This window comes from Mauremys mutica, chromosome 15 (assembly GCF_020497125.1).
Source record: "Mauremys mutica isolate MM-2020 ecotype Southern chromosome 15, ASM2049712v1, whole genome shotgun sequence".
Taxonomy (NCBI): Eukaryota; Metazoa; Chordata; order Testudines; family Geoemydidae; genus Mauremys; species Mauremys mutica.
In genome coordinates, this window is record NC_059086.1 from 12,506,003 (window position 1) to 12,512,469 (window position 6,467).

The 6,467-nt window shown below is 46.2% G+C and overlaps 1 pseudogene; it reads right to left on the bottom strand.

The window, feature by feature from the left end:
- Nucleotides 1-297: 297 nt before the first annotated feature.
- Nucleotides 298-3,067, bottom strand: LOC123350394 (annotated as a pseudogene).
- Between the last annotated feature and the right edge of the window lie 3,400 nt (nt 3,068-6,467).

Consider the following 6,467-nt stretch of genomic DNA (forward strand, 5'->3'; position numbering starts at 1 on the left):
GATGCTCAGGGTTTGTTTAGACTAGGAAAAGTGATGGAGTTTAGGTCAGGTCAAGGGGAGAGCTAATACCAACCACTGCACCTGGGCTGCATCTGCTCTACAACTTTTTACATCAAGATCACTAACTTGAGCAGCCAACACCATGTACAGCCCTAGTGGATGGAAGGCACAGGTACTTTTTGCCTCAGTGTACCTTGTTGGGATCAAATCTCTCTCTCCCCCACCTGGAGGTGATGAACATTCCTGGCTGGAGGGACACACACTCCTACGACTCAAAAGGAAAGGACTTGATAAAAAAGACCACAGGACTGACCCCAAAGAAGGTGAGCTGCAAAAGGCAGAAGCAGGCAACTTATCAGGCGGAGCTGAGAGACCACGGTGAAGACGGTGCAAAAATCATTATGTGGAAATTAGCAAATGTGATTTTTTTTTCCATTTTTTGGCCAGCCCTAGTCAAGGGATTTATTACAATTCTCTATCATGTGGATTTTCTGATGTCTAATAAGGCTTGAGCGCTGACTGAAGCTTTTCCCACACTCAGAGCATGTGAAAGGTTTCTCTCCCATGTGGATTCTCCTATGTGAGACAACGTTTGAACTGTGCTTGAAGCTCTTCCCACACTCAGCGCACGTGTATGGTGTACGGGTGTCTCCCCTGTGTGGATTCGCTGATGTGTGATAAGGTTGGAGCTTTGATTGAAGCTTTTCCCACACTCAGTGCATGTGTAGGGCTTCTCCCCAGTGTGGATTCTCTGATGTCTGATAAGGTGTGAGTTCCGACTAAAGCTTTTCCCACACTCTGAGCATGTATAAGGCTTCTCCCCGGTGTGGATTCTCTGATGTGTGATCAGGGCAGAGATGTGACTGACGCTTTCCCCACACTCAGAACATGTGTAGGGCATCTCTCCTGTGTGGATTCTCTCATGTCTGAAAAGGTGTGAGCTGCAACTGAAGCTTTTTCCGCACTCAGAGCACATGTACGGTGTCTGCCCGGTGTGGATTCTACGATGTGTGATAAGGTTGGAGCTCCGATTGAAGCTTTTCCCACACTCAGAGCATGTGTAGGGCTTCTTCCCTGTGTGGATTCTCTGATGTGTGATCAAGGCAGAGATGTGACTGACGTTTTCCCCACCCTCAGAGCATGTGTACGGTCTCTCTCCTGTGTGGATTCTACGATGTGTGATAAGGTTGGAGCTCTGATTGAAGCTTTTCCCACACTCAGTGCATCTGTAGGGCTTCTCCCCAGTGTGGATTCTCTGATGTCTGATAAGGTGTGAGTTCCGACTAAAGCTTTTCCCACACGCAGTGCACGTATAAGGCTTCTCCCCGGTGTGGATTCTCTGATGTGTGATCAGGGCAGAGATGTGACTGACGCTTTTCCCGCACTCAGAACATGTGTAGGGCATCTCTCCTGTGTGGATTCTATGATGTGAGATCAGAGCAGAGCTCTGATTGAAGCTTTTCCCACACTCAGAGCACGTGTAGGGCATCTCCCTTGTGTGGATTCTCTCATGTCTGAAAAGGTGTGAGCTGCAACTGAAGCTTTTCCCGCACTCAGAGCACATGTATGGTGTCTGCCCTGTGTGGATTCTACGATGTGTGATAAGGTTGGAGCGCCGATTAAAGCTTTTCCCACACTCAGTGCATCTGTAGGGCTTCTCCCCAGTGTGGATTCTCTGATGTCTGATAAGGTGTGAGTTCCGACTAAAGCTTTTCCCACACTCTGAGCATGTAAAAGGCTTCTCCCCAGTGTGGATTCTCTGATGTGTGATCAGGGCAGAGATGTGACTGACGCTTTTCCCGCACTCAGAACATGTGTAGGGTATCTCTCCTGTGTGGATTCTGCGATGTGAGATCAGAGCAGAGCTCTGATTGAAGCTTTTCCCACACTCAGAGCACGTGTAGGGCATCTCCCCTGTGTGGATTCTCTCATGTCTGAAAAGGTGTGAGCTGCAACTGAAGCTTTTCCCGCACTCAGAGCACGTGTACGGTGTCTGCCTGGTGTGGATTCTACGGTGTGTGATAAGGTTGGAGCTCCGATTGAAGCTTTTTCCACACTCAGTGCATCTGTAGGGCTTCTCCCCAGTGTGGATTCTCTGATGTCTGATAAGGTGTGAGTTCCGACTAAAGCTTTTCCCACACGCAGTGCACGTATAAGGCTTCTCTCCGGTGTGGATTCTCTGATGTGTGATCAGGGCAGAGATGTGACTAACGCTTTTCCCGCACTCAGAACATGTGTAGGGCATCTCTCCTGTGTGGATTCTATGATGTGAGATCAGAGCAGAGCTCTGATTGAAGCTTTTCCCACACTCAGAGCACGTGTAGGGCATCTCCCTTGTGTGGATTCTCTCATGTCTGAAAAGGTGTGAGCTGCAACTGAAGCTTTTCCCGCACTCAGAGCACGTGTACGGTGTCTGCCCTGTGTGGATTCTACGATGTGTGATAAGGTTGGAGCGCCGATTGAAGCTTTTCCCACACTCAGTGCATCTGTAGGGCTTCTCCCCAGTGTGGATTCTCTGATGTCTGATTAGGTGTGAGTTCCGACTAAAGCTTTTCCCGCACTCTGAGCATGTGTAGGGCTTCTCCCCGCTGTGGATTCTCTGATGTGTGATCAGGGCAGAGATGTGACTGACGCTTTTCCCACCCTCAGAGCACGTGTACGGTCTCTCTCCTGTGTGGATTCTACGATGTGTGATAAGGTTGGAGCTCTGATTGAAGCTTTTCCCACACACAGTGCATCTGTAGGGCTTCTCCCCAGTGTGGATTCTCTGATGTCTGATAAGGTGTGAGTTCCGACTAAAGCTTTTCCCGCACTCTGAGCATGTGTAGGGCTTCTCCCCGGTGTGGATTCTCTGATGTGTGATCAGGGCAGAGATGTGACTGACGCTTTTCCCGCACTCAGAGCATGTGTAGGGCGTCTCCCCTGTGCACTCAGAGCATCCATAATGTTTCTCACCCACGTGGATTCTCCGATGTGTGATAAGGTGTGAGCGCTGACTAAAGCTTTTCCCGCACTCATGGCATATGTAGTGTGTCTCTTCCAAGTTGATTCTGTCGTGTGTTATAAGGTCTGAGTGGCTACTAAAGTTTTCCTCTGGCCTCTCCTCAGACTCACAGACTTTTGCTTTTTCTTGGAGTGCACAACTCCCGGAAACGTTCCCTTTCGATCTTCCTGATAACGTTCCATGTTTTCCTACTTGCTCAGCTTCTTCCTGATGGGGTTTCTCCTCCTCATTCTGACTCACCATCCCATCACCTGATGGGAGACAGAGTGAATCCAGACATAGGTCACTACCTGCACCGGAAAGGAAGGAAATTTCAGAGAGAGGAATGGACAAAGGGATGAACAAACCAAAACGTGTGTGGGAGAGATCAAACCTAGCGAGAGCTGATTTTCCCCAAACCCTTCCACAGATGAGAGAGAAATGGATCAGTTTTGGTCCGCATCTCACCGGACCTCTCAGGGGAAAGCGAGATCAGGAAGGGACCTGCTGCCAATTGTCAGTCAGAATAGGAGGGAAGCCATGAGTGACATCTGCAATAATGATTCCACATCTACAGGGAACAATCCTGAACTTGGAGACCTCACAGGGTCTTTGTAGGGCATCCAAAATGTTTCCTGCATTCCCAAACAGTTTTTGAGTTGGTTTAACCAATTCCTCACCTGTGCAGGCAGCTCTCCAGAGCACTTCTTTCTCAGAGACCTGGAGGTCCGGGACCCACGGCTCTTCCCCTCGTTCCAGCTGTGAGATCACATCAGGTTTGGTAACTGGAAACCCTACTCCAGGCAAAGAAAACAAGGGAGGTCAGTGGAATTTGTGGGATACTTGTCACCAAGAATATTCCATGGTTTTATCCCCAGCTCATTTTTAAGCAGTAACATCTCAAGGCCAGCCTCCTTGGCTCAAAGTGCCAGGAGAGTTATTATTATCAATCATATTCATTACCTTAGTGCCTAAGGACCAACTAACACTGGGTCCCCATTGTGCTAGGCAAAGTACAAATGAGAATAGTAGCAGGGCCATGCCCTGAAGAATTTACAATCTAAATAGACAAGACAGATACAGAATGGGAGAAGGGATATAACCCACTGTTAGAATATAGATATTCAGACCTGCCTATAAAGCCTATTATTTAAGAACTTAGATGTATTTTTATCACTTAGCTAGTTACAGAGTTATAAAAACAAAATCAAAATCACAGTCCACCTGTGTGTGACGTTATTAATATAATCTGGGACCATATAGAACATGGATGCAACAAAGGTCCTGTAGTGGCACCAAATCTTATGTAAAGGGGGTCATATAAAGTGTCTAAGACCAGGTTATGGGTTGCTGGTTATGATTATGCTGTCTGTGTGCATGTGTCATTTTGTAGTTAAAGTTATGACTATTGGCTCTGTACTGTCTGTACTTCAAACTTATGACGTGCTTTTGGAAGACATCCCAGACAAGTTGGTATTAGCTCTGCCTTGCCTGCTTGATGGCCCATTAAGGATCATCAGCTACACAACTGACCCATTGAGAAAAGGCAGATACGCCTTGTAACTCAGCAAAATATGCAGGGACTTGCCCATGTGACTCCAGACTCCATTTTGCTGTAATTTTCCACAGTAAGAACAAAGAAGTGGATAAGCCTATAAAAGGCTGATGCCTCATCTCCATCTTGTCTTCAATCCTGCTTCTTACCTCTGGAAGGACCTTGCTACAAACTGAAGCTCTGAACAAAGGACTGATGACCCATCCCAGCAGGGGATGTACTCCAGAGACTTGATTTGAACCTGCAGTTTACTCCATCACTGCTACAAGCCTGAACTAAGAACTTTGCCATTATTGTATGTAATTGATTCCATTTAACCAATTCTAGCTCTCATCGCTATCTTTTTCCTTTTATGAATAAACCTTTAGATTTTAGATTCTAAAGGATTGGCAACAGCGTGATTTGTGGGTAAGATCTGATTTGTATATTGACCTGGGTCTGGGGCTTGATTCTTTGGGATCGAGAGAACCGTTTTCTTTTATTGGGGTGTTGGTTTTCATAACCATTCATCCCCAGGACGAGTGGGACTGGTGGTGATACTGGGAGACTGGAGTGTCTAAGGAAATTGCTTGTGTGACTTGTGGTTAGCCAGTGGGGTGAAACCAAAGTCCTCTTAGTCTGGCTGGTTTGGTTTGTCTTAGAGGTGGAAAAACCCCAGCCTTGGGCTGTAACTGCCCTGTTTAAGCAATTGGTCCTGAATTGGTATCTCAGTTGGGTCCCGCCAGAACCGCATTATCACAGTTGTGTAGTCGTGCTAGGATCCACAGAACCAGGTCAATTAAGCTTTGGGTCAGAACCCCACGCTATCCAAATTTGAAATTTGGGATTGAGAGTTTGGTTGGTTAAAGATCAGTGACCATGAGCCAGAAAGCATCAGCAAAAGCAATGAAACTGCAAGCCCTGATGGACAGTTTGAACATGAGCAAAATCTGGCAGAAAGTCGAATGAAAGAGAAGCAAGCCTTGGGCCAGCTAAAAAAAGAGGCTGCTAAGAGAAAGAACGAAAGAAAGAAAGAATGAGGCTGAGAAGAGAAAGAAAGAAGCTGCTAAGAGAGAAGAATAAGCACGTAAGGGGCGTCTGGAGCTTCTGGCTGCTGAGAAGGAGACGGCCAGACTCCAGCTCGAAGTCAAAAAATCAAGGGAAGAACAGCAAAAATTGTATCCTCTTGAAAGTCCAGTTTGTAACAATGTTGGTATGTTGTATAACTCTGAGCAGTTGTCTGGGTGTAACCAAAAGTACCCCAACACTGCCACCTTTTATGTAAATGCTGTTACTGTGTGTTCAGTAGAGGGTGGCCCCATAGATTGTGCCAGTGCTATGTCTGGGAGTAGTAACGGAAAATTCATAGAGTGTGTGAAAGTCAATGGTAAAAGCTGTTTAGGGCAAATTATGGCTTCTAGCATCACTCTTGTTAAAGCAGATCTTGTCAAAGAGGAAGATTATTTACCAAATCAGAGTGTGAATGTTGTAGACCTCTATGAGTTTACCCTACGTGTGCCTTTAGCCAGAATCCACCTTTAATGGAATGGTGCTAAGCATGAAGTTATAGTTGGGTAAGGAAGTTATTGCTAAAGATCTTTTGACTGGGGAAAATGTTAAAGCTTTGTTCAGTTCAGGTAGCCAGTTACAGGACAGAAATGATCTCAAACCTGTGTCTGTTGTGGGCAATGATTTGCCAGAGGAGGGTTGCTCCAAAGGTGTCTGTGAATGGAATTTCTGAATGTCTATCTAATGTCTCAGAAGTGAATCTGGAATTAGATCAAGCACAGAAAGATCTCATTGGTCAAGAAAATGTTTCTCAGGAGCAGACTAAAGTAGATGGTCAGGTAAAAGCCCTAACAGAGGAAGGAAAGGGTAAATTTGTAATGGGTGATAAATTGGTAGCTAGTACAGCTTGTAAAAGTAAACCTAAAATGGGTAACTGTAATT